This window comes from Canis lupus, chromosome 5, assembly GCF_048164855.1.
Source record: "Canis lupus baileyi chromosome 5, mCanLup2.hap1, whole genome shotgun sequence".
Lineage (NCBI taxonomy): Eukaryota > Metazoa > Chordata > Mammalia > Carnivora > Canidae > Canis > Canis lupus.
In genome coordinates, this window is record NC_132842.1 from 33925439 (window position 1) to 33952563 (window position 27125).

Genomic DNA, 27125 nt, shown 5'->3' on the forward strand with positions numbered 1-27125 from the left:
CAAGTTACGGGCACTCGGTGACACGTGCTTGTGTGAAGAGACCGCAACAGGGACTACGTGCGGCTGAACACTTAGAACCGTTTGGGGAAATGAAGCCAATTTAGCTGGAAAAATAAATACTTGAAGTTTTAGTAAGAACCGTGCTCGTGGGATCCCTGGGTGGCGCAGCGGTTTGGCGCCTGCCTTTGGCCCAGGGCGCGATCCTGGAGACCCGGGATCGAATCCCACGTCGGGCTCCCGGTACATGGAGCCTGCTTCTTCCTCTGCCTATCTCTCTGCCTCTCTCTCTTTCTGTCTCTGTGACTATCATAAATAAATAAAAATTAAAAAAAAAAAAAAAAGAACCGTGCTCGTATCATGGAGACACATGTCACCGAGGTCCAGAAGCCCTCAGAAACCACAAAAAAAAAAAAAAAAGAAGAAGAAAAAAAAAAAGAAACCAAGCGAAACAAAACAAGACTAGGAGGGGTTTTCTGCATCGTTCCACTAGGGCTCGGAATGGAATCGCGCTACTAGACTCTTTGGGAACTGCCCCAGGGAAGTAAGACTTTGGTAGATGACCTCGTACTAATCGTAACCATGGCGGAAAGGAGATGAGCACGTCGTCCCATTGTCGTCAGAATCCCCTGGGAGACAGAGGCCTGGACCACGCACACACTCCTTGGCCTGTGGCCGAGGGAGGGTGTCACAGGCCCACATCCTGTCTCCCCCCGCTCGGGACGTGTTTTATTTATCTTGCTTTATACACACGTTAAGTGGGACATGGTCAAAACCCTTCTCGTTTCCTCCACGTAGGCAGAGCTGACCCTGCAGACGCTGGAAGTTTTCATTCGGGTCAGCAAGTTGTGGACGTGAAGTAGGACTTTAAAGTAGGTGAGAGAAAAAAAAATAATAATAAAATAATAAAGTAGGTGAGAGTCTCTTAAACCGATGTGATGACCACTCACAAGGAGAAAAGAAAAAGAAATTCCCTATTTCCCCACCCCCACGGTGCACCTATGTTATTTAGTTCTCTCTCTCTCTTTTTTTTTTAAGATTTATTTATTTATTCATGAGAGACACAGAGAGGGGGGTCAGAGACACAGGCAGAGGGAGAAGCAGGCTCCATGCAGGGAGCCCGACATGGGACTCGATCCCGGGATCCTGGGGTGACGCCCTGGGCCAAAGGCAGATGCTCAACTGCCGAGACTCCAGGTGCCCCTTAGTTTTCTTGAATGTTCTCTAATTATCTGGTGTGATCTGCCCATGACAGAGGAACCAATTATGTGAGACCGCTACCTGACACAGCCACCAAACGTACTGACCATGAGATGCTTTCTCTGATACGTCCTGCCGGGCTGAACGCCAAAGACCTGCTGCCATGGGTCGGCTCCGAGCTAAGCCCACCAATGTGCGTCCACGTCCACTTGCAGGGGGGGTGTAGCTCTCAGTTACGCAGTTTGTGCTTGGAAACCCTCAGGGGAGCATGATGCTCGGAGACCCCAGTTATTTGCACTATTCTGAAACCCTCGTTGGAAGTAGGTCAAGGCACCCTTAGGCTTCCCCAGACAAGACAGTCTTCCATATGAACGCCCTTCCTGTTCTCATCTCATCTTCCCATGACACTTAAGTTGCCACCCCCATGTACGGAGGTGTTACGTGGAGTCAAAGTCCTAGACAATGGTTAGAGGCAATGCATTGCCTTTAAATAGCATGTTGTACACTCACAATAGCCAGAAAGGAACACCTCCGCACGGTGTGCAATGCACAACTAACACACACTACATGATACCAGAGGGCTCACAGACTCTGCCCTGATGTTGATGCACGACGGTGCAGTTCAGTGTCTTCTGCATCTGACTTGATTGGGGTTTGGATGAGGACCAACACATCACCCAAGCCCCCTCGCTCATGGCTGATTCCATACATCAACCTGAACTGGGATCAGAGAATTCTCACCCAGGAAATTAAAAGTAGAATCAGGGTCGTGATCCTCACTGCTGTTCGGGATGGAGGTGCCCATGTGACGGTCGTGGATGGGCCCCTCCCACGCACAACTCACAGTGAAGGACACTGGGCGTAACTGCCAGAAGCAAGCAGAAGGCTGGACTGGCCTTGGTGGCCCCCGCACGCCCGACACGCCTCAGGCTGATTCCACGTAGAGCACAAACGCGAGGCCGGAGGCGGGTCCTCCCTCGTCCTCTGTCCATGAGTGTAACGTGAAATACATCCTTGGGCACTCGGTGTTTTTTTTACTTCTTTAAACTCATTTGCTTTAGAAGCAGCTCTGGGTTTCCCCTTGGGTGAGCATACGTACCGGGTGCAATCATTCTCTTCCTCAGTTAAGAGGTGCCTTGGAGATGCCCACAGTGAGGACAGAGAGAGAGGAAACTCCCCACATGCCAGTGATGGTGATGCCACAGGACTTTCTCCCGTCACCAGTCTCAGGACCCCCGTGGAATCCCAGCTGCCGAGGCGCAGGCTTTCCCTGCCAACAGTGGCCACGGCCAGCAGGGAGCCGCACCTTTTTTTTTACACATTAAAATCAGCATACATTTTATTTTTAAGCACACAATAAACACTAACCTTTTCCAGGGCTACTATACCCTCCATGACTTCTCATACAGAATTGGGTAGAATTGGAAGAAGTTGTTTCTGGTGAGGATGGCGATGATCAAGAACCAAGACACAGGAGGGGCGCCTGGGTGGCTCTGTTGGTTGAGCGTCTGACTCTTGATTTCAGCTTGGGTCATGATCTCAGGGCTGTGGGATCGAGCCCTGTGTTGGGCCCCAAGCTCAGCAGTCTGCTTGGGATTCTCTCTCCCTCTGGCCCAGGGGACTCCTGGGGATTAATCCTGAGCAGAATTCTCGAAGACGACTCAAGTTTAATCAAGTAGGAAGAAACTGGGAAGGAGTGATATTGGGAGCATTGATCAAGAGAAGGCATACACAACAGATCTGTATTCACTGGCTGGTAGGCACCCTGTTGACACCCCAAATATTCTTAAGCTAATCTTCAGTGTCAGCGTGACGTTAGAACCAAGTGAGACCTGTAAGGAGTAGATGCAAATTCTAGAACAATTCCTGGGGCTGAGGCACATCACGTTCTCAAGCGTTTCTTTCCAAGTTTCTGCAGATAACACTCACTTCCCTACTCACAAAACTTGGGAATTGCAATGATCCCAGATGCATGCTCTTCCCTCATTGCAATAATTTCATCATTTGCTTTTCCCGGTGATCTCAGGTCGCTATCTGCATGCATCCTGGTACCACTGAGCCCTGGACAGAGGACTGTTAGCATCTCACTGGGAGCCACTGCTGTGCAAAGCAGGTACATCAAGGCTTAATAAAAAACTCTTTTACATGTAAGCAATAATCGACTCTCCTGAACTCCAAAGATCGGCTTGAATTGGTGCAAAAGCCATAATCATTAGTCACAAGACAAATTAATTAGCAGTGTCCCTTTAGCTGCATGATAAACTCACTTGTTTGGAGACTAAGTTCTTCTTAATTTAGAACCTGCTCAACCCCCAGAAGTGTGAGAGCGTGTCCAGGAACAATCCCTCCTGGCTCCCTGATCCAGGGCTCTGCGTGCTTGTGAGAACCCTGAAGATCAAGGCGACCTTATAGGGATCTGGGTTGGGAGCCTCAGAGACGATGTTGGAATGGGGTTTTTTTTTGTTGTTTTTTTTTGGGGGGGGGGGTTGTTTGTTTTTTAATGTGAGATATAGTTGACACACAATGTTATATTCACTTCAGGTACACAACATAGCGATTCGATGACTATCTACATTATGAAATGCTCCCCACAAGAGGTGTAGTTACCATCTGTCACCACACAAATTTATGACCATGTTGGAATCATCGTAACCACACTTGTGTTCATTGTTTATCACCCCCGACTAAACAAATTACCATGTTCCTGCATGTTATTTCGCCGTGAGCAGGAGGTAAACCTCTGCTGATACCGAGCATAGATAGTTCAAGATGTCTGAGCCCACCGCTAATGGGCCTCTGGTTTCCTGTAGCCTTTGTAGCCCAGAAAGTTTGGGAGGACTACATAGACCTCAAGACCTGGGGTTGACTGGGTCTCCTAAATCTGAGGATTATAACTTCATGCTCCTTACATCCAGCACTCATCACCTACCGTCGTGTCATTTTGTTGGGGACACTGCCCACCATCTGACCTCTGTCAGGTAAGGATACCCCCTGCCCCCCCGACCCCTCCCTGGCTTATTCATTATAGTGTAAATAAAACGTGTGCTGCCCATCAAATGCCACCTCTGCATAAGCAATGAGGTCACGCATCTCCGGGGCTGAGAAATTACGACCGGCCGGCATGCAAACAAGACAAAAAGCTGGACTGGGTCTTGGATGAAACTCTTTGAGGGCCAGCCTCCGGTCTGCCCTTTACAGAGGGACCATTCCATACCCATCCCAATGTACTTCAGGTCTTGCAGTCCTCCTTACAGGGAAGCGTTGTTCTATTTGTGTTCGCTGTCGGGTCTTTAGTACGTGATAGCTCCCCAGAGGATCTGGCCTTCAGAGGAGAAGGCTGCTACACCCTGGTGTTCGTCACTGCCACAATGGCTCTCTCAGGTGGTCGGGGAGCACTGGCAACTATGTGGGAGTTGGGGTACCTAAAGTAAGTGTCCCTTATGGTGCATGTTCCACACGGCGAAGTAAATGGGACAGAAAGTTCATATTCAGAAAAGATAAATGGGGCTGGAGGGAGACTGGAACTAATTAGGATTCAAATTCACACTTTCTGGTCTATCCTGATATTCATGACTTGGAGTCAAGTATTAGAATTTTGGTCACACACATACAGATGAAAAATACATCCATGCAGAAGGCTGACCAATGACCGAGTAGTCAGAAGACGGAATTTTTCTTTCAGTTCCCTGGAATCATGAGTAAATGTGTGACTCCAACACAGGCAATGGCATTTGATTTGGCTAAAAAGGCACAAGTGGGGAGAACCATGACATCAGTCCCTCCTGAAGCCAACTGTCCCCGGTTACATGAGGAACTCAATTGAATGGACTTAACTTCCCAGGCAAGTCACCTGGGTTTCCATACAAGTTACTGTCTGGAGAACATTTGTCAAAACAGTTCAAATGTCTCAAAATGTCTCAGCTGCACGGCCACCCCATGGACCTCAACAGCCATCGATGCCATGGTCTTCCTGCACTTCCAGTGCTCCTGACCCCAAGACAGGCTCTGCCCCACTTGGTGGTGGAGATACTGGGGCTGGCATGTCAGAGCCATTAGCACAAACAAGATCCCTGGACATGTGTCCTGTTCTCCTCAAACACTGAGGACCATGGACATGTCCATCTGAATAACAAGTCTATTATTTCCTTCCTCAGGCCTTCCTCAATTCCCAAGTCATCTGTTCCAAAAAAATATAATTGAAGAGAGATCAGGAATCAATGTTATTCTACTGTGTTTTAAGTGTGAAAACAGAAGTGTAATATTATGTCTTGTTTCTAAACCAAGCATAGGGGTGTAACTTGGCAAAAAAAAAGAATAAAATTCCATGGGTGGGCTGGAGAAATACAAAAAAAAAAAAAGTGAAATAAGATGAGCTACATATGGCTGTGATGTAGTTGGTGCCAATAAGTGATTCATCCCAGTGTGTGCGCTTATGCGCTGAGCGCTGCTCTTTGCAGGCTGCTTAATGAATGTGTGCACCCCCAGCTATGCAAGTCTGCAGCCCCAATAAAGAGGCCACAGCAGGAAGATCCGTGGACTAAGGCTCTGGTTTGCACTTACTCTAAAAAAATTATTTGATGAGGCACGTTAATCTCTCTGCGTAGCTTATAATTAGAACTGCACTTACATTTCCACCTGACTAAGTGATTTTGAGAGGCTTTCAAATTTAGGTTATGAGTTTTATTATGGCCCCGTTATTAAACCTGAGCCCTGCTACCCAGAGCCCGATGTCGGTAACAGCCAGGGGACCTGACCTCTGTCCGCCGAGCACGCGTTTTGCTGCTGGTGCCACGCAGTCCAAGAGTTTTTGAAGGGATGCACATTTGCAGCAAATCACACTCCTCTCAGTAATGAGAAACGAGGCTCCAGGGGAACCGTTTATTTTGTAGACTACAGCCACGAGCCTTCGGGGAGTCCTTCCAGCTGCCAGGCGATCGCCTAAAATCCCGAGTCCCTTCGGTCTCCTCCAACCTCCACAACCCCTGGGCCTCCCCGAGCGGACGCCCTGGCTTCCCGCTTCCAGGAGAGCAGCCAGCTGAGGACCCAGCCCGCAGCCAAGAGCACGGGCTCCTCGGGTGGCACAGTCCTCCCTGCCCTCGCTGGGGACGGCCTGGTGCTTCTCTGTGGCCCCCGCCACTGGCCAGGCCACGTCCCGCCCTGCCTGTACACGACATTATGCAGCCATTCCCACACACATCAACTTTTAGTTTTCATTAAAAAAAAAAAAAAAAAAAAAAAATCTGGTTTTTTCCCATCAACTTCTAAAATGTTGCTATTTCTCCCTTTAAAAACAAAAACACAACCCTAATTCCTTTTCCCTGGCTAATTATTTCCCCACTTTCTTCTCTCTTTTTGTAGAGAATGTCGGCATGATGTTGTCTCCACGTCAGCCCCTGAGGGCCCTCTGTCCCTTGTTTCTGAAATCCACTTCACTTTTGATTCGATTTCACTTCAATTCAAATCCACTTGGGTATTTTGCTGGCCCCTCCCCTGGTTCCACTGAACTATTATCAAATTTACCATTGCTCAATCTTCATCTTACTTATCAGGAACATTTGAAATGCATGGCTAGCTTCTCTTCTTTGAATCACTTTATTTATTTGTATCTACTTTGCTTCCAGGTCGCCGCAGCTTCTGAGCTTTTCTTGGTGGTTGACTTGTACTGAGTCCATGTAGCCAAGCTGGAGCTCCATTTCCTAAAATCCCTTCCTTTCACAGGGCTGACGGATTGGACCACATGAGGTATTTTGTGCCAGACTTGGAGGGAAGCAATAAAGCAGCAACATGTCTCTTTGAAGGTTGGTGTGGGGGCCCGGGCACAGCTGGGGCTGTTTTGCTGTGCATCTTGCTGAGGTGGGGGGCGGGGGGGGGGGTGCAGAGCATGAGGAAAGCCTGCAGTTTCTCTCCTTCAGTTTCTCACACTCTTAAAATAGGCCCAGCACCAGAGGCTGTCACTGCTTAACCATCTCCCACAACCCTGTAAAACGAATCTCTATAACAAATTCCATATTTTATACCAGCCCTAGTGCTTCTGCTTTCCTGATCACACCCTGAATGGTATCTGCTCCTACCCACGTATTCTTTCTTTGTCCTCTTTTCTGGTTCCTCTATCACTGACTTCATAACATTGGAGTGTCCCAATTCCAGATTTGATCCTCTTCTATTTTCTGTCCACTCACTTTGTTGATCTCATCCAGTCTCATACCCTTGGATGAAATCTATATTCTTAATATATAGATAGATTAGATCTAAGTGTGGGTCCAAGTCTAGAGCTAGGGCTAGAGCTAAAGATGGACCTGATGGAGATGATGGAGATAGTGATGTTGGACATGGAGATGGAGATGGAGATGATGAAGATGGTGGAGATAATGAAGATGATGGTGATGATAAAGACGGGGATGATGGAGATGAAGATGAGAAAGATGAGAGAGGTGATGGGCATGGAGGTGGGGATGATAGAAATGATGGAGATGGAGATGGTGGAGGTGATGAACATGGATATGCTGCAGATGCTGGAGATGGTGGAGAAGGTGGAGTTGATGGACATGGAGATGGAGATGATGGAGATGATAGACATAGGGATAGAGATATGTGAGATAGAGAACTCATAATATCTGGAAGTTCAGAGCCATGTATCAAACTGCATATTCCATACTTCCATTTGGTTGTCTGACATGTCAAATGCAAGATGTTCAAAAAGGATCACCTGCTCTGATAAAATGCGCCCTCCCGACCAGGAGATAAGCCTTCTCCCTTTCCACTGGTGCTAGCTCCTCCTCTCCAGTTGAGGGAGATAAAGCCCTTCTACTCAAGCCTGACTTCTCTCCTCCAATATCCAATCATTTAGGAAATATTTCGGCAACGCCTTCCCAGGAAACGCAAAGCTCGCACAATGGCTTAGATTACCTTACATGACCTGGCTACTCATTTACGGGCCTTTTTTCCCGCTTTTCCCCACTCCAGCAACACTGGATTCCAGGCAGTTCCCCAAGCATTCCAGGCACGTTCTCCCTTTGGGCGGCATCTTCTAGAAGTTTCTTCTGTCCAGAATGCTTCCTTTCCTTGTTCCCTTGGCTAACCCACTCATCTTTGAATCCTGTTTTAAGTAGCTAAACTTTAATAAGGTTAGGCTTGACTCCCTGTTTAATACTATAAACCAGGCACCAACCTCTTTGTTCTGCTTTCTATCACTTTTAGTTTCTACAGCATCTTCAATCTTCTGACATTGTGCGTAACTTGCTTATATTTATTGTTCTCTGACGTCCCCACCAACATGAAAGGTCCACTGGCATGGAAACTTTGTCTCATGGTGCATTCCAAACGCTAGAGCAGAGTGTGCCTTGTAGTACTAGGCGCTGGACAATTGTTTGTGCATGAACAAACACAGGAGATGAATTTTTCTTCTTCCAGTGTGGACATTTTGGCTCAGTTTCCTCTTAGACTCAAGACACCGGCATCAGGCTTGTCTTCTTTCTCATCCAGACTACATTCCTCCTCTTCTGCCCTTCCCTCACCCTGCCCCTGGCTGCACCTACACTCCACATCCTTCTGGCCTTGCCATCTCCATCCACTTGGCAATATGTCGTCTACACGATAGCAAAACTGCTAAGCATCTGATCATTGAGAACTTTGACGTCTTCCTTTACGTTATGAAATGAATTTAACAGATAATACGTCATGACATGCTGAGTGCCCAGGGAAATAACAGTGAACAGGAAATAGTTTCTACCTGTTTTTATTAAATAGAAAAACATTTATCGATTCAAATAAAACAAGTAATCATACTAGCATGCCTATGGGGATGGCAGTGGGGAAAAGTGGTTATTAATAATATCTTAGAACTTTTAGAAGCTTACTGTTTTTGTTATTCAAAAAAAGCCAGCAGAGCCTCCAGAGTATTCATCTCATTCACCACACTTTCTGAAATCAGGGGCAGTGTGGGAAGGCAGCTGCATTTTAAAATTTTCTCTTTAAATTTTTTTTTCTTTTCTTTTTCTTTTAATTTAAATTCAGTTAGCCAACATATATGAAGTTTTCATAAATGGATAGGTCACATGGTAATTAACAGGCGATATTTTATTAATGGAAATAGTTATCTCATTTTTAAAAATACATATAAACTTACATTCCTCAAAATTCCATAGCATAAACAAAGAGTGACTTTGACAATCTTCAAAATATCCCTTTCATCTCATCATTACTTTTAATATCTCTTGCCTGCATTTCCTTAGTACATTATCCATAGTCTGTTTTCTTATGATCCTCAAGAATAGAATCGCATTTAAATAGTCTCTTATTGTATTTTGCACAGCATAGTAATATTGTTTAGATTAATCTTGAAAACTCTTTAGGTTTAAGAAAAGCGATCATTTTGAACAATCATTGTGAAAGCAGGTTAAGATTAATGGCAATACACACTGAAAGAACACTTGAAAAGATGCTCATATGTGAAAAAGCTAAATACTCATATGTGAAAAAGCTAAATATATTGGAAATATATTTATAATACATTTTACTGTAAAGAAGAAAAATACCCTGGACACTAAACTGAGAGCTGGGATTAACTCTTAGTGAGGTGGAAAGTAATTACAGGATTTTTCAACCTTCTGTGTTTTGTCATACTTGAAAAAAAAAGTGACTTGTGACTATGAAAACAAAAAATAATGCGTTTAATTAATATATAGATATGGACCAGATAAATCAATCTTTATCCTCTTTAATTTGGACATTGATTTTATAGCTTGCTAGTTCACTTTTATTCTAAGGGAGGGTTTATTATACTGTAAGTTAAAAATTTATTAAGTGGTTTATTTACACTTCATCTTCTAAAAACCAACTTTCAGTTTTACATATAGAAATTTATGATTGTAGAATATGTAACCAGTTGTCCAAGGAAAGAAAAATGAGGTTGAACAAATTGCATATTTATGCTCATGCCCCCTTTTCTAAGTATTGAAAAGATACTCAGAAAAATAATATACATATAAATTATGTATTACTGAAGTGTCTTCGCCTACCAGGACTGGCTTTATAGGTATTCTGCTATCTATTAGAATAAGAAATAGTGATAATTTCTACAACACCCTCCAGATTTAAATTCCTGCAAAATTTTTCTACATGTAACATTGTTGTCAATAAAAAAATTTTAGAATCCAGTGAAATTTTCCCATACTTAGCATTGGTTTTCTTTATTAGAAAGTATTTCCTTCATACAGTGAAAGCTTACAATTATTTTACAGAGAAAATTGCATGCAGATTTGATTACAATATGTCACAATACTTCAATATTCCAACAATTGAATCCTGTAGTCAGATAAACTATGTGTGATAAAGTAAAGGTATCTTTTTTCAAAATAAAATCAGTGGTTGCCAGGAGATACTGTGCTTGCTCACAAAGAAAGTCTAATCATATCTCCTGTCTCATTAGTAATAAATGTCGTTATTAGTTCAAATAACCTCAAACCTGTGTTCAAATATTTCCTAGGTTTCTAATTGCCTGTCCTCTGGCTGACACTTCAAGTATATATGCGGGACTTTTATTGGGTACTTAAAATGAAAAGTAGACTCTTGTCCGGAGCCAATTTCCTCCGTTCTAACAGGAAAGGGAAAAACAATAACTATTTCCAGTAAGGAGCAAAGAGCATTTCTTTTTAAATGGAACAATCGTCACGTGAGAACTGGTTTTCCATTCGAATTCTCCAACCTACCCTCTAGCAAAAAGCCAATGTGGGACTGGATTTTTCCAGTGCTTTTCTACCTGTTGACATTTTCCCAGAATATCTTTTTATATCTGAGAGGACCGCTTGCCTACATGGGGACTCCTGCCCCACACCATCTTTCACTGAATTTTAGGACAGAGATCCCCAGACAAAGAAATCTCATGGGGCGGTCCCCACTCCACCACCTTTCCCGGGCAAAGCAAACATGCACTGTGGTGCTGTTTTCTTAATCTACGAAATAAAAATCATGCTTTTACAACCGTCTTCGTTTAACTCAAAATCAAAGTATTTTGGAAATAACATGTAGTCTGAAAACCAAATTGTATTAAAGGATTATTAGTAAGTCAGACTTTTGTTTCCTGCATAAATACAACCTCTTGGTATGACCCTGAATAAATCCCCCAAATATGGAACATTTATGATCCTTCCTGATTCTGGTTGTTCTGGGGATTGGCCCCATATTTCTCAGTAATGAGCACACTGCTATTTCTTGATTATCTGCTCCAAACTTTAGCTATGTATCCCTGTGTGTGACGATCAAGTTTATTTGCATGCTTCCCCCCCCCCCCCCCCCCCCCCCCCCCCGTCCACTCGCTCAGTAGAGTCTAACACCTGTTGATTACTTTGGTAATTTTAATGGTATATACTTAACAACTTCTATTTCTTTCTTTTCTTTCCTCAGAAATGGACTCTCCATCTTGATCCCTCATTTTGTAAAATGATGGGACTGTTCGCACACTTGTGCCCACCTCCCCTGGCTCCTTTGACTCTATCATCAGAACCTCTACAATGGGGAGTTTGGTAACATTTGCATGACAATCTCACACCTCTCTATCTCCTGTTTTATGAGCCCTTTGATTCTGATTGCTGAAAATGCATTATGTATGGGCATTTTTCATCGCTGAGAATAATGATTAAATAGTCTCCTAGGATGAAATTTCTTTTCTTGAAAAACTTTCCTGAATGTTCCTCAACCTTCAAACAGAAATGATTCTCTTTCTTAAGAATATCCTTTTGTTCTTTTGTCATATACTTAATTTCTTGCAGCATCCCCATCACACTGTCTGACCTCCCATCCTCTCGACCCAGAGATCTTGCCCTGCTCCCTTCTTCCTCTGTTCCAGTAGAAAATAATTGATCTCTACAGAGCTGTCCCCTGAGATGTGCCATGTGCCACTCTTACCTATTGGAACCATTCTTCTTAGATCTCAGTTCTGTTTGCTCGGTTTAGTACCTGTCTTCCTGGAGAGCAACCTCAAATCACATCTGCAGAAAATCCGCATGGGAAGATAAACAGTGTGAATTCTTGAATGTCCCCAAATCTAACACGCCTGTAGACACTCCACTCTTGGGACTTTGGATGAAGTCTAAGAGCATCAGACCCCTTCTTGAAAACACCTGGATGAAAATGCTTCAGGGACAGCATATTATTTGTGAAGTTGGAACAGGGGGTAAGGCTGGGAGGGGTGTGTGTGTGTATACATGTGCACACACCCATAATCAAGTAAACTGTCTGCTGGTTTTTTTGTTTTTTTTTTTTTACAGCACATCTCACTCTGACCTTGCAGTTTCAGGGGTCAAGGCCTCTGCACCCTTCTGCCCAAGGGCAGCTCCCATCTTCACTCCCTCCGACTCCCCTCCATTCTGCCAGTAGAGCCACATAAGGAAAAATATATAAAGATCCTTTCCTCTATCTCGAAATAGATGATTAGTTCAAGTGAGAGGCTTTATAAATAATAAAATCGTAATTATTATTTCAAAATAAATTCTTATGTTCTTTTTCCTTGGATTTTTTTCTTTTGAGTTTCTCCCTTTTTTAAAGATTTAATTTATTTATTTGAGAGAGAGAGCAAGCACAGCAGGGTGGAGGGGGAGTGACAGAGAAGCAGACTTTCTGCTGAGCAAGAAGCCCGACATGGGACTCCATCCCAGGACCCTGAGATCATGACCTGAGCCAGAGGCAGATGCTTCACCAACAGTCACCCAGGCATCCCTAGGGGTATCTCTTTTAATATATCTATTTATAAGTCTGTAGATAAGAAACACAAAATAAATTATCATACCATGTCAAAACCTATTGAGGAAAAGATGATGAATTTTATCTTAGCCCTTATCACGTAAATGTGTGTATGTATATATGTATATACACATATATATAATTTGATATTATATATATTATATATAACTTTTCTGCTATTACTATAAAATGTTTTTGCATACCACAATTGTAAAAGTCTCCCATTCATTTTTCAAACATTAATTAATCTCATTATTTTCTATAAAGTATACTAGGAAAACAATATTCAAAGATAAATAAGTAGCTCAGATTCTAGTTAACTTGATTCTTTTTAGTAGTGATTTTAAATAAATGTTAGTTGTACAAATTTTTCCTTTAAATCAGCCAAACATGCATTCATTATATAACGTACTTTCTTCCATTGATTTATGTAAGATTCAGTTTACTAGACTCTAAAAGTCTATGACTACATTTCGTTATTCATTCATTCATTCATTCATTTGCAATGTCTCCCATGATGCCTCAAATTTAACAGGAGATCAGTGAATGGGTGCTGGCTGAAGAGAGCCCTTTTAGGAAAGCATACAGACCTCATGATATAATTATATAAGCCTTTATAATATTTCAGACAACCCTTCAGAATGTTCTTCAATGTAAGATTATCCTAACTGACCTCAAGATAAAGTTGGTCTTCTAGTTTGACACTGAAACATCAAATTAAAATGTAAATACCTAACTTAGCATTAAAAAAAAAAGGAACAGAAAATATACCATTTGGTTGCACGGAAGGTCAGATTAATTATCAGATTGGCTAGACATCTGAAATAGATCACGCCCTGGGTGAAGGGGATGAATGGGGGGGCAGAGGGGTCCACTGGATGTCAGGAACATTCCAGAACATGGCAGTACAGCTACAGATTGTAGGTCAAGAACACACTTTGGGAGAGGGGAAAGTATTGTAAGAGAGAATACTTTGAAATATTCAGAAATGCTTATCTCTGTATTCCATAGAGAATATTACAGTTGCTCTAAATAAATGTTGGAGTCAGACTATAATTGACTTTTCTTGAATCAATCTTGACTGAAAATAAATGTTGGCAAGATTTTTTTTCTAAAGAGCTCTTAATGTAAAAGAAATTCCTGCAAAGCTACAACATATAATCCTATCTGTAGGAAAACGAGTATCAAAAATCCAGAAAGAGAAAAACACAATAAAGCTAATATCTATTTTTAAAAATCTGAACTTGATATGTATAAATAAGGTTGAATTAAAGCTAATGAAGTTTACTCTTAGCTCAGTAAACGTGAACTAATCAAGCATTTATGAAATTTGGCCTTTAATTCTTCTTTTAAATAGCTTATATAGAAAATGGTAACATCTCTTATCATTGGTACATATAAATACCCACTCTTGACTAGCATCTTACCAAATGGATTTATAACAACTAATATTTAAACAGAAATAAGGGCAGCCTGGGTGGCTCAGTGGTTTAGCGCTGCCTTCAGCCCAGGGCGTGATCCTGGAGACCTGGGATCCAGTTGTACATCAGGCTCCCTGCGTGGAGCCTGCTTCTCCCTCTGCCTGTGTCTCTGCCTCTCTCTCTCTCTCTCTCTCTCTCTCTCTCTCATTAGTAAATAAATAAAATCTTTAAAAAAAATTTTTTTAATAAAGAAAAATATCAGGAGGATTTCAGAGGAGTGTCATTAGTAAAGAAAGGACAGAGAAAACACTGCTCCAAAATATCATTGGTGGGTGGTCCATTTCTATAACAGCAGTGTGAGATCTGTGGGCCCAGTGCTGTAGAAGAGCACCTATAACTAGTAACTAGAAACTACTGAACAACACAATCAACCAACAAAGTCTACCTGCCATTACTCAACACACCAACCAATTAGTGCAAATAGACTTTTGTTTGAGCACCTGTGCAACAAACCTCAAGACAAATTATATCTTGACTCACAAAACAAATCTCAAATATTTAAAGCATTAAAATCATATAATATGTTCTCTGATGTCAATGAAGTCAAATTGGAAATTAGTAACAGAAAGAAAATGGGAAATTCTACAATTATCTGAATATTAAGCAACACACTTCTATATAATCCATAGGTTATAAAACAAGTCTCAAAAAATGTAAAAATACATAGAACTGAATGAAAATGAAAAGTCAAAATAAAAATATGTCATTTAAAACTCTGCTATAGGGAAATTTTTAGCCCTAAATATTTACAATTAAATATGAGAGTTCTCAAATCAATGATCTGACCCAAGAAACAAGAAAAGGAAGGGCAAAATTCCCACAATAGAAGCAGAAAAAAGGAATTCGTAATGAGTGCAAATAAAAAACACCAGTAAAGTCAATAATTCTATCAAACTGTCAATGTTGAAATTAAAGAAAGCACATCACTAACTACAGGAATGAAATAAGAGAATATCACAACAGATCCCATAGCAAATTACAGGGAGTATGAGGGAATTACTGCAAACAAATATATGTGCATAAATTTCACAACTTTCAAAAAATAGATCAACTACTTGAAAAACACAACTACAAAAACTCAACAGAAGTGAGTGTGACCAACCAGAAGAGTCTAGTACTCTATCAAAGAAATTGAATTTGTAATTTAAAACTCTTGCAAAACAAACAAAAACCTCCACTCCATTGCCAGATGATTTCACCAGAAAGTTCTACCAAACATTTTTTTTTTAAGAGAGAGAGGAAGAAAGGAGAGAAAATCTCAAACAAACCCCTCGCTGAGCATGTAGCTCTATGCAGGGCTAGATCCCTGGACCCTGTGATCATGACCTGAGCTGAAATCAAGAGTTGGATGCTTAACCGACTGAGCCTCCCAGGTGCCTCCTACCAAACATTAAGAAGAAAGAGGAGGAGAAAAAGGAGAAGAAAGAATGCTGACTAGTCTCTCTCATGAACTTCAATGCAAATATTCTCAATAAAATATTAGCAAGTGCAATCAGCAGCACATAAAACAGAATTATATATCATGTTCAAGTGAGTTTTATTTTAGATATGTAAGTATGGATCCATATTAAAAAATAATCAAAGTTATCATCCTACCTAAAAGCTAACAGAGAAAAGACATATGATCATATCATTGACTCAGAACAAAGTTTTTGACATCTAGTACTCATTTATGATTTAAAAAATGGATAATTTATATAAAATATATCAATTTATCAAAAATAGCAATCCTCCAAAACTCAATTTAAGGAGACACAGATAATATGAATAAGCCTATCTCTTAAAGAAATTACCTTAATAATTAATAAACTTTCAGGCTCAGATGGTTTCATGAAAGGTTTCTACCAAACATTTAATAAGTTATACCAATTCTCTACAATCTCTTTCAGAGGAGTGAAGCACAGGGAATATTTTCTACCTCATTAAGTAAAGCAGCATCACCCTAATACCAAAGCCAGACAAAATGTTATAAGAAAGGAAAACCATAGACAAATACATCTGAACATAGATGCCATAACTCTGAAATATTAGCATATAGAATCCAACAATTTAAACAAAGACTTATATACTATGACCATATTGGTTTTATTCTATATACACAATGCCAATTTAACATTTAAAAAATGAACTTAAAAATCAATAAATCTAATGTATCACACCAATAAGCTAAAGAAGAAAAATCATTTAATCTTACAATAGATGAGAAAAAGCATGTGGCAAGATCCAACACTAACATGATTAATGAAAATACATGTTTCTGTGCATAAACCGGAAACAGAGAGGAACTTCAACTTGATAAGGGATATCTAAAAACCCCATATCAAATACTATTCTTTTTTTTAAGATTTTACTTATTCATGAGAGACACACATAGAGAGGGGCAGAGACATAGGCAGAGGGAGAAGCAGGCTCCCTGCTGGGAGCCTGATGTGAGACTCGATCCCAGGACCCCAGAATCCACCCTGAGCCGAAGGCAGATGCTCAACTGCTAAGCCACCCAAGTGTCCCAGCAAACACTATTCTTAATCATAAGAAATTACATGCTTTTCCCAGAAAGACAAGAACACAAGAAAAAGACAAGAATGACCCCTCCATCGCTCACTCCTATTTAGCATGGTACTAGAAGTCCTAGTTAATACAATAAGACAAGAAAAATAATTAAAGATACACAGATTGGAAAGGAAGAAATAAAACTGTTTTCAGACAACATGATTTTCTATGTAGTTCAAAGAGTTAACAAAAAAGCTTTTAAAATAAATAAGTGATTATCACAAGATTGCAGGATACAAGGTTAATATAAGAAAAGTCAATTGCTGTTCTATATACCAGCAATGTACAAATGTACTTTGAATTTTAAAACACATTTAAATTAGCACCAAGGGGCGCCTAGGTGGCTTAGTTAGTTGAGACTCTGCCTTTGGCCAGGTCATGATCCCAGAGTTCTGGGATCGAGTGCTCCACTGGGGTCCCTGCTCAGAAGAGAGTCTACTCGCCCCTCTCCTGCCACTCCCCACCCCCTTGTGCTCTCTCTCTCTCTCGTTTACTCTCTCTTTCTCTCAAATAAATAAAATATTTAAAAATAATAAATGAATTAAAACCAAAAATATGAAATAATGAGGTATGAAGCTAAGAAAATATGTACAAGATTTATATGACAAAAACTATAAAACATTGACAAAATAAATCAAAGAAAGTCTCAATAAATGGAGAAGCATTTTATGTTCATCTTTAAAAGACTCAATATTGTTAAGATATTGAATTTACTATATTTAATATATAGATTTAATATAATTCCAGTAAAAATTCCAGCAAGTAACTTTGTGGATATCAACAAACTGGTTCTAAAGTTCACACGGAAAGGCAAAAGACTCAGAACACCCAACACAACATTGAAATGAACAAAATTGGAGGACTGTAATCACCTGATTTCAACATTTTCTATAAAAACTAATATAATCATGGCAATGAGCTATTAGCAAAAGAATAAACAAGTATGTCCATGAAATGTAACACAAATCCCAAAAATAGCTAACACAAGTATAGTGAACTGATTCTTTTGAAAAAGGAGCAAAGTCAACTCATACCAAAAGTGGATGATCTTTTCAATAAGTAGTACTGGGAAAACTGTATGTTAATAATAATAATAATAATAATAATAATAATAATAATAAATCCTGACACTGCTTACACCTTCATACACACACACATAAAAATTAACTTAAAATGGATCCAGACATCGAATGTAATGCATAAAATCTCTAGAAAATAAAATAGGAAAAATCCTGTATGAACTTGGACATGATGGTGATTTCTTAGATACACCCAAAGCACCCATAAAAGTTGATGATAGGAAGACAAACCAATTAAAATGTGAGTAAAATATCTGAACAGATATCTTCAACTAGGGAGATAGATGGATGGCCAATAAGCATATGAAAATATGCTCCACATCGTATGTCATCAAGAGGATGCAAATTAATATAGGACTGGACCTATAAAGGCAAAACCATGGAGACAGTAAAAAGATCAGTGGTTGCCGGGGTTGGTATAGGGGAAGGATGAAAGAGCAGAGCACAGAGAGCTTTTAGGACAGGAAACTAGCCCATAAGACAATATAATGATGGATGAATGTCATTATGTGTTTATCCAAACCCATAAAATGTACACCAAACTGAGCCCTAAGGTAAACTAAGGACTCTCAATGATTATGGTATACCTATCATTGTTTCATCACTGTTACAAATGTACCAGTCTGGAAGGAATTATTGACAGTGGGCAGGCTGGTGGTATGTGGAGCAGGGGGTGTGGGATATCTCTATGCCTTCCTCTCGATTTTGTTGTGAACCTAAAACTGCTCTAAAAAATTGTCCTTAAAAAACAAAATAAAACAATCAATCGAGAAAACAGCACAGAGATGCCACTACTTACCTACTAGCAAGGCCAAAATCCGAAACACTGAGAGCTGGCAAGGTTGTGGAGCACTGGGTTCTCAGTCACTGATGGTGGGAATGCAAAATGGCACAGCTACTTTCTGAGAGAGTTTGACAGATTCTTGCAAAGCTGAACTTGTTCTTAACATACAATCCAGCAATCATGCTCCTTGGTATTTACTAAAAGAGTTGAAAAGTTACGTCCACACAAAAACTTACACGCTGAAATTTATAGCAGCTTCACACACAACTGGCAAAACCTGTCAGCAATCAAGGTGTCCTTCAGCAGGTGACGGATAAGCCGACAGTGGCCCATCCAGACAATGGAACATTATTTAGTGCTGAGAACAAATGGGCCATCAAGCCGTGAAAAGACGCGGAGGGAGCTTGAATGCATATTACTAAGGGGAACGGGCTGATCTGGAAAGGATGCACCTGCATGCCTCCAACTACACGGCATTCCAGGAAAGCCAACACCAAAGCAAGATCGGTGGTCGCCAAGGGTTGGTGGCAGGGATGGAAGCAAACAGGTGGATCTCAGAGGATGTTAAGGATGGTGCAGCTATGTCTGCGTGATAGCATCACGTCAGATACATGACAAATGCATCTGGAAAAATCTGTAGAATGTGCAGGACAAAGAGGGAGCCCTGATGTGCACTGTGGACTTGTGTCAGTACCAACCTGAGACATCCATTCACTAACTGAACAAGCGTGCCCCACCGATGCGAGGGGGACTGTGTATATCATGTGAACTCTCTGTACATTTTGTTCATTTCTTCTGTAAACTAAAAACTGCTTTAAGAAATAAAACTAGTGATAGCAAGAAGTGCTGGTAATAAAAAAAAGAAGAAGAAGAAGAAGTGCTGCTACTGATGTGTTTCCACTGCGTCCTCCTTACATCGCTTATGAGAATGTGAAATGGCACAGCCCCTCTGGAAGACTGGGTGGTAGGCTGTTACAGATGAAGCCTGAGTTTACTGTACAATTCAGAGATTGCACTAGAGGACACATAGGCAAGAGGACCGAAGACTCATTTCCACAACAAAATCCGCACATCACATGAATGTCTGTAGCAGTTTTATTTGTTATAAACTCAAACTGCAAACAACCCAAACATCCTTCAGGGGTGAGTAGTTAACCAGTCTGTTGGCAGTCTATGGTGAACACCCCTTGTGCACCCGTACTATGGAATACCAGCCAACAGTAAAAAGGGGAGGCTCCTGACACTAGCAACGATTTGGGTGAGTCTCAAGGAAATTGTGCTGTGCCAATTTCCAAGTGTTACAAACAATGATTCTATCTATACAGCATCCTGGAAACATGAAAATTTTAGGTTGGATAAGAGATACGTGCTTGCCAGGATTTGGGGAGGGGTAGGCGAGGAGGTGGCCATGTCTGTGAAGGGGTGGCATGTGAGGCCCATGTGTTGGAACTCTTTGTATCTTGAGTTCTTGTATCTTGCGTTGTTGGACACGCACATCCACACGTATGACCGAGCTACATAGAACTAAACGCACACCCAAGTACATGTAAAACTGGTAAATCGAGTAAGGTCTGCATATTATGTCATTTTGATTTTCCCCATTGTGATACTGTACTACCATGATGGGAGATGTCATCTGTGGGGTAACTGGGTGAAGGACTTAGGGGGTCTCTGTGAGTTATTATCAATGCCATAGACAATATAAATTGTATTCAAAACTAAATAAGGATTTATCCAGTGGGTGTTAAAGTGGATTATGAACTGAAATATGCAGTGTGATGCCATCACAACTTTTAATATGGAATGCTTTAATTGAACACTATGAAAAATGTATACTATTTGAGAATGAAAAGGTCCAGGATTTCATTAAGCCTTCGCCTTCAGTCTTGAGCCAATGGGTAAAAACACTTGGGCTCGGTGGTAGGACAGGTGAAGCCTATGGTTCCCAGCTTTGAAGGGAAGCACACATTGGCCACAGAGCCCATCTGTCGAGGCCTTGAAACGTCCCCCGGTGTCAGGAGTCATGGCGATCCATAGAATCTCCTTTATGATGACCAAGAAACCTTGGCCTCTCCTTCGCAGATCATCCAAAAACACAATTGTTCTAAAATTTCATGCCTCATGAATGATTGTAGAGCCATTTAGATCTGAAAGATAAATATGAAAAAAAAAATTCCACATTTCCAAGCCATTGATTAAGACCCTCGAAAACATGAAGACTTTTTTCTTCCTTTTTTTCATTTTTTTTTTTTATTGCAAGCCCACTTACAAGTAATTTGAAGAGAGACCATACATTAATTCCCATGTGGGCACATGCCACTTAGCAAATTCTAGAAATAAAGGGACATAAGAAACACAACTTCATCTCTCCACTGATGTCTAATCCAACTGAAAGGGTGATACTCATTACAAAATAAACACAATGGAGAGAAGGTATCTACGTACCTGCCTCAGTGTGTTCACTGAGGAAATATGATGGATGTTAGGAAGGGCATCCATCTGAACCTAAGGAATGATGGATTTTTCTAGGGGAGGGGAAGGGCAGAGGAGAATCCTAAGCAGGTTACATGCCCAGCACAGAGCTCCCCTGTGGGGCTTGATCTCACAACCCCGAGATCATGACCCTGTGATCACGACCCTGAGATCCTGACCTGAGCTGAAATCTAGAGTTGGAGGCTTAGCTGACCCAGGCGCCCCCGAATGATGACATTTTTGCCAGAAAAGAAGGAAACAAGGAGGAGGGCTTGTGGCCCGGGGCAATGCAGCAGGCGTTGCAGAACCCGTGCATAATGCAGGAAAATGAACTCAGGGCAGTTTCTTTATCAACAGGCATAAATCTTCTAAAGAGGAACAGCTATTCGTGTGGATATGTTGGAGGAAGATTTCAAACCCCAGAAGACACCAGGGGATATGTAACCAGTCATTTATACAACCTTGATGCAATTTATAATCTGAAGTTCAGAACTGTAAAACTTATAAACTTATCCTACTTTTATTGGTGCTCCAGGACTAAAGATAAAACAATAAGAATATTCCCTAAGTGGCCAACTGTTGCAGTTAATTCTGAAATCTTACCAGCATTACCTGTGCAAGATAATTTTTTTTTCTGTATGGATGCATAACTTCTTACATTCTTGCATATAAATTTCATATATATGTAATGGACAAAAGCAATTTTATTAAATTACTGTCTCAGCCCAAATAATCACCTTGGTTGTTTAGTCTGTACAGATTTTTTTCAGCACCGTAAGGCGCTAAATGAATACTTCTCTTATCACTGCAGTCTCTGATAGACCAATTGGGAGGCTGTGGCTTCTACTCAATGCAGGCTTTATTTTGGCCGCGGACCAATGACATAATGATCAAAGTGAAGGCGTATTCATTTCATATATCCTGTGGGATTGGGAGTAAAAGAACAGGCAAAATGGACTTTGACAACCAGAGCCCAATTTTGAAAATTACTAACCACACGTATAATTTTATTAAACAACAGTGTCAAGCTGCTGGATTAAGTAGAGCTAATAGGTCATTGTCTGTAAAAAGTCAATTAGGAATCAGTGGCATTTAATAAAGTTGATTTTGCGGGATGTCTATCAGAGTCATATTTTTTTTTAATAATTAGGGAAGTTTCCATTTTATTCACCTTATTAAAAATGCTTCTAATACTGCCAAGTTTATGAATTTTGATGAAAGTATTCACTGTACAAATGAATCATCAGTTTGGAGACCAATCATTAAAATTTCATGCTCTCCCCCCTTGCAGACCCCCCGCACATTACTTTTCCTTCAAGCAGTAACACACCGGGGAAGCTCTGAAGCTGTGAGCTGTAGGCTGGCCTTCCTACACTTTCTTACTGTTCATTTTCTTTATACTGCATTTATAGTGACTGATAAAATTATTTTGTTATCTCTCAAAACATGGCAACTTTATGCAATATTAATTTTGACTACCACATGCACAGTGAATTCACTGATGATGTGGTCTAGAAATTTGAATAAATTCATTGAGTCTGAAAACGTTGAATCCTGAAGTTTTCTCTGGTATCAGCAGCTCCCAATGTTGAGTGTCTTTAATTTGTGAACTGCTTTGCTTGTGTTTCCCTGCAGTCCCTAACCACAGGACCAGTGCATTCACTCGACCATAATTACGGTTCACAAATCATCTTTTGTAGAACCTGATCAAGAGACTTTGCAAAATCATTTTCAGAAATGCAATTTTTCATCATCTCCTTTTACTATCTGTCAATATAATTTATAACTGTCATTTTAAAGCTTTAATTTCCTGGTGGATATTGCATTATTGCGCATCCAGGATAAAGGATTAGGAAAAGCCACATCCCTTAGTGCAAACGTTCCGGCAGACAGAAGTTTGCTTTTCAGGGTTTTGCTCACTAAGCTGATCTTCCTCAATCCCATGCCATCCAAAAGCTAATTTCCACACCCTCTTTCTCATGCCCATCCGGAAAGAGGTGCAAGAGCTTAAAACTAGAAAATCATCTTAAGTGAATTTCCATATAATTTAACTCTTGAATGCTTTGCTGTCCTTGTGGTTTTCGTAAAACCCCACAGGTCAAGAATTTAAATAAAATAAAGGTATACACACAAAATATACATTATCTAGCTGCCTTTTGAGCTCCTCAGAGCCTGGTCTTCTTGATGGATGCCTTTCATGTAGAAGATCCATTCTCACTCTCCAAAAATTTCAGAAACATGGAACACAAAAGGATACTCCAACATGTGAATGGGGTCTCTAAACAAGGAAGGGACAGACCTGGAAAGGATGACCACATACGTGGGTGGGAGGAAGCACGCTGCTGGGGGAGGGCTTGGCGGCCACTCGGCTACTTCTTATGTAGCTGTTTGTTTTCTCTCATTTTCTGACTTTACCCAGGCAATCTGTCCCCCAGATGCATGTAGTATGTGTGTCTATCTCCAATCCCACTCATGATAAGAGAAAAATCCTTTTTCTAAAAGATTGATTGACTGATTGATTTTAGAAAGAGGAAGGAGAGAGAGTGGAGGAGAGGGACAGCTGGAGGGGGGAAGGGAAACCTCAAGCAGACTCCCTGCTGAGTGCAGAGTCTGATGCGGGGCTCTGTCCCAGGACCCGGAGATCATGACCTGGGCCGAAACCAAGAGTCAGACACTTAACCGACTGAGCCACCCAGGTGCCCCAAGAGAAGAATCTTACATGGTTAAAGAAAGGGGGCCACATCAGGAACTTTACCATATTGGGAGTAATCCATGCAAAAAACAAATGCTTCCCTGGTAGTGTGTGAGAGACCAGGAGCCCTGTGTCACTTGAGGACTTCAAATGGGACCCGTCCGTTGTTTCCAAAACCATAGTGGGCAGCTGCCATGAGGGTGGGTGAGTTCTGTATGTATACAAAGAGGACGGCGGAGCTTATCACCTGTTGGCAAGAGATACACTTAGAAAAGACCAAAAGATGTTCACGAGTCAGGAGAATTTCGAACAGCTTATAATCAGAGTATAAGAAGAGTGCAATTAAATGTTGAAGTATATGCTAAGAGGCTTACTACTGGGGCACCTGTGGGGCTCAGTGGTTGAGCGCCTGCCTTCAGCCCAGGGCATGACCCCAGGGTCCCGGGATCGAGTCCCCTGCATGGAGCCTGCTTCTCCCTCTGCCTGTGTCTCTGCCTCTCTCTTTCTTTCTGTTTCTCATGAATAAATAAAAAAAATATTTTTTAAAAAGCCACACTATCAAATGTACAGGTTTAATGGAGTAGAACAAATTCAGTGAAAATAATACTAAGAAACCTTCCTGAAGGAGGTGATATTTGGGCCAGGTGTGAAAAAAATAAATGGATGGCAAGTATTTTATTTTAACATGTCATGAGCATATGCTTATAAATACTAACTTGCAACCTATGTTTTTATTTCTACTCCTTTTCAGAAATAACTGGAGTCAGTAGCTTTCCTGTACATCACAAATAGCCAATTATAAAATATAATAAAAGAGGAGTTTCTTCAATCCAGAAAAGATGGAATACTTACATCTCACCACATTCCTCCCACCAAAAACCATGAACACTGTGCACAAAACAAGCACAAGGCTGCAAGGGTGGTGTTTCTGGAGTTCTCCTTCTGCCTTCTATGGATCCTGGGTTGGGGGCTAGAGAAGCCTACAACCCAGACACATCAGCAGGATCAGATTCTGTTAAAGGTCCCAAGAAAAGCCAGCTCTCTTGCCACAGCAATAATAAAGGGGCAAATCTCAGAAGACAGAAGCCTCTTGACCATGACCAGCTCAGGCTAACATCGTGAGAAACACGCAAACACAAATCAAGAGAAAACAGGAGAGGCTGTATGAATATCGAGTTAAGTAGACTGCACAGCAAAGTGACAGCATCAAAGCTGAGAGCTGAACTTTGCCTGACACAGGCAGTACCTACCACAACTACACTATCTGTGTGGGTGTGGAATCCCACGGCATTTACAACTCCTCCTGCGGTTGGTTTGGGACCATGAGCCTGAGTTATCTGCTGTGTGACATTGTTGTAAGTGACGTGGTACTTCTGGGTCTAGCCACAGATCTCCTTGTGCTTTTCCATTATTTTCCACATCGACCTTGGAAGCCACATGACCTACACCGTCCCTGTGCCCAGATCCCAGAGTCACTGCATGGAGGCGAGCATCCAGGTGGGGTGCCACCTAACCCTCACTGTGACTTGTGGACTTATGTGTCACTGTCACTAATGCAACAAAGACAATTCCACGGGGACGTGGGACTGGAATTCAGCTTTCAGTTGTAACTAGAGCGCCTTGGAGAATGATGACACATGAACGGCAGGGAGCTTAACTATATTATTCATTCGAAATACTTGGTTTAGCAAAATATGTGAATGAATATTGGGCGAATAAGTATCAAAAGTCCACAGACCCGCTAATGATTCCATGATTCAGTGTCTGAAGGATCTTTAATTTCCCCAGGAAAGATTTCACTCACATCACATCTTTACGTTCACATGCAGTGAGCGCTTATAAAGCCAGTGCCAGAAACTGCGGTCTAGTCTGACACGTTGGCTCTAATCTCCACAGCAAACCGGCCTGGGATCTATCATTTCTCTTCCACTGAAACAGATATCCAGACTCACGGAAGTTAGGCAGCACAAACAACTGAACAAAGTACAGTTCTAATCTAGGTATTTGTGGCGTCAGAGTCCAGGTTCTTGCCACTAAAATTTCTAACTCACTGAAACCAATCTGTGTATTTATAATGCTATTTTTTTTTTCATTTTGTGAATTTCACATTAGAACCTAGTACACACTAAATTAACAAAATGCTGCTATTGCATTTGAAAATCTGTAAATTTTTTTTGAGAATCTGTACATTCTTTCCCCGTTGGGTGCTGTCTTCTATTAGCTCAACCTTGTGAATGACGTTGTTCTAATGTTCTACATGCCAATGTTGTTTTCATCTGCTGGATTTATCAACTTGTGAGTTCCTTGGATAAATATCTGTAACCATAAAAATAACATTTTCATGCAAATCTGTGTTTTCCCTCTACATATGAGAGTTGAGATCATTTACAAAATATGTACAATATCTATTTGCAGAAAACAAAGGAGCAAAGGCAATAAAATTGAGCAAAGATAATCTTCAAAACAAATAGTTCTAAACAAGTGGATATCTACGCACACACACAAAAAATCTCCACTCAAACCTTTGCCTCTTCACAAAAATTAACCCCAAGTGGATCACAGATCTCAATGTGAGCTGAAAACTTATGTCCACACAAAAACCTGCACACATATGTGTATGGCACCTTCACTCCTAACTGCAAAAATGTGGAAACAGCCAATAATATGTCCTTCAGTAGATGAATGTGATATATCTAGATAATGGAATATTATTCAGCACTAAACAGAAATGAACTATCAAGCCATGAAGAGACCTTAGTAATATGAAAGAGCTTTAAATGCATATTACCAAAGAAGCCACTTTGAGAAAAGTACGTACGCTATGACTCTAATTACATGATATTCTGGAAAAGGCAGAACTCTGGAGACAGTAAAAAAAAAAAATATATATATATATATCAAGGGTTTTCAAGGGTGGGGTAAGGGGGGCATACAGGTAGAGCACAAGATTTGTAGGACAGGGAAACAGCTTTGTGTGATACTCTAGTGGTGGATACAGGTCATTGTGCATCTGTCCAAACCCACAGAAGGACAACACCAACAGTGAGCCCTACTGTAAAGTATGGACTTTGGGTCATATGATGAGTCCCAATTTAACTATGAACCTAAAACTTCTCTTAAAAAATAAAACTTAA

General features: G+C 41.0%; 1 long non-coding RNA gene across 4 annotated transcripts; it reads left to right on the top strand.

The window, feature by feature from the left end:
- The first annotated feature begins 642 nt into the window (after nt 1-642).
- Nucleotides 643-26417, top strand: LOC140632937 (uncharacterized). Of its 4 annotated transcripts, XR_012030585.1 has the most exons (6): nt 643-873; nt 2815-2953; nt 3224-3310; nt 3739-4175; nt 6916-6995; nt 12462-12599. It is a non-coding gene; the product is annotated as an uncharacterized lncRNA (long non-coding RNA). The 4 variants fall into 4 exon arrangements; XR_012030584.1 differs by lacking the exons at nt 2815-2953; nt 12462-12599 and adding an exon at nt 24743-26417; XR_012030586.1 differs by lacking the exons at nt 2815-2953; nt 12462-12599 and adding an exon at nt 21657-22286.
- Nucleotides 26418-27125: the final 708 nt, after the last annotated feature.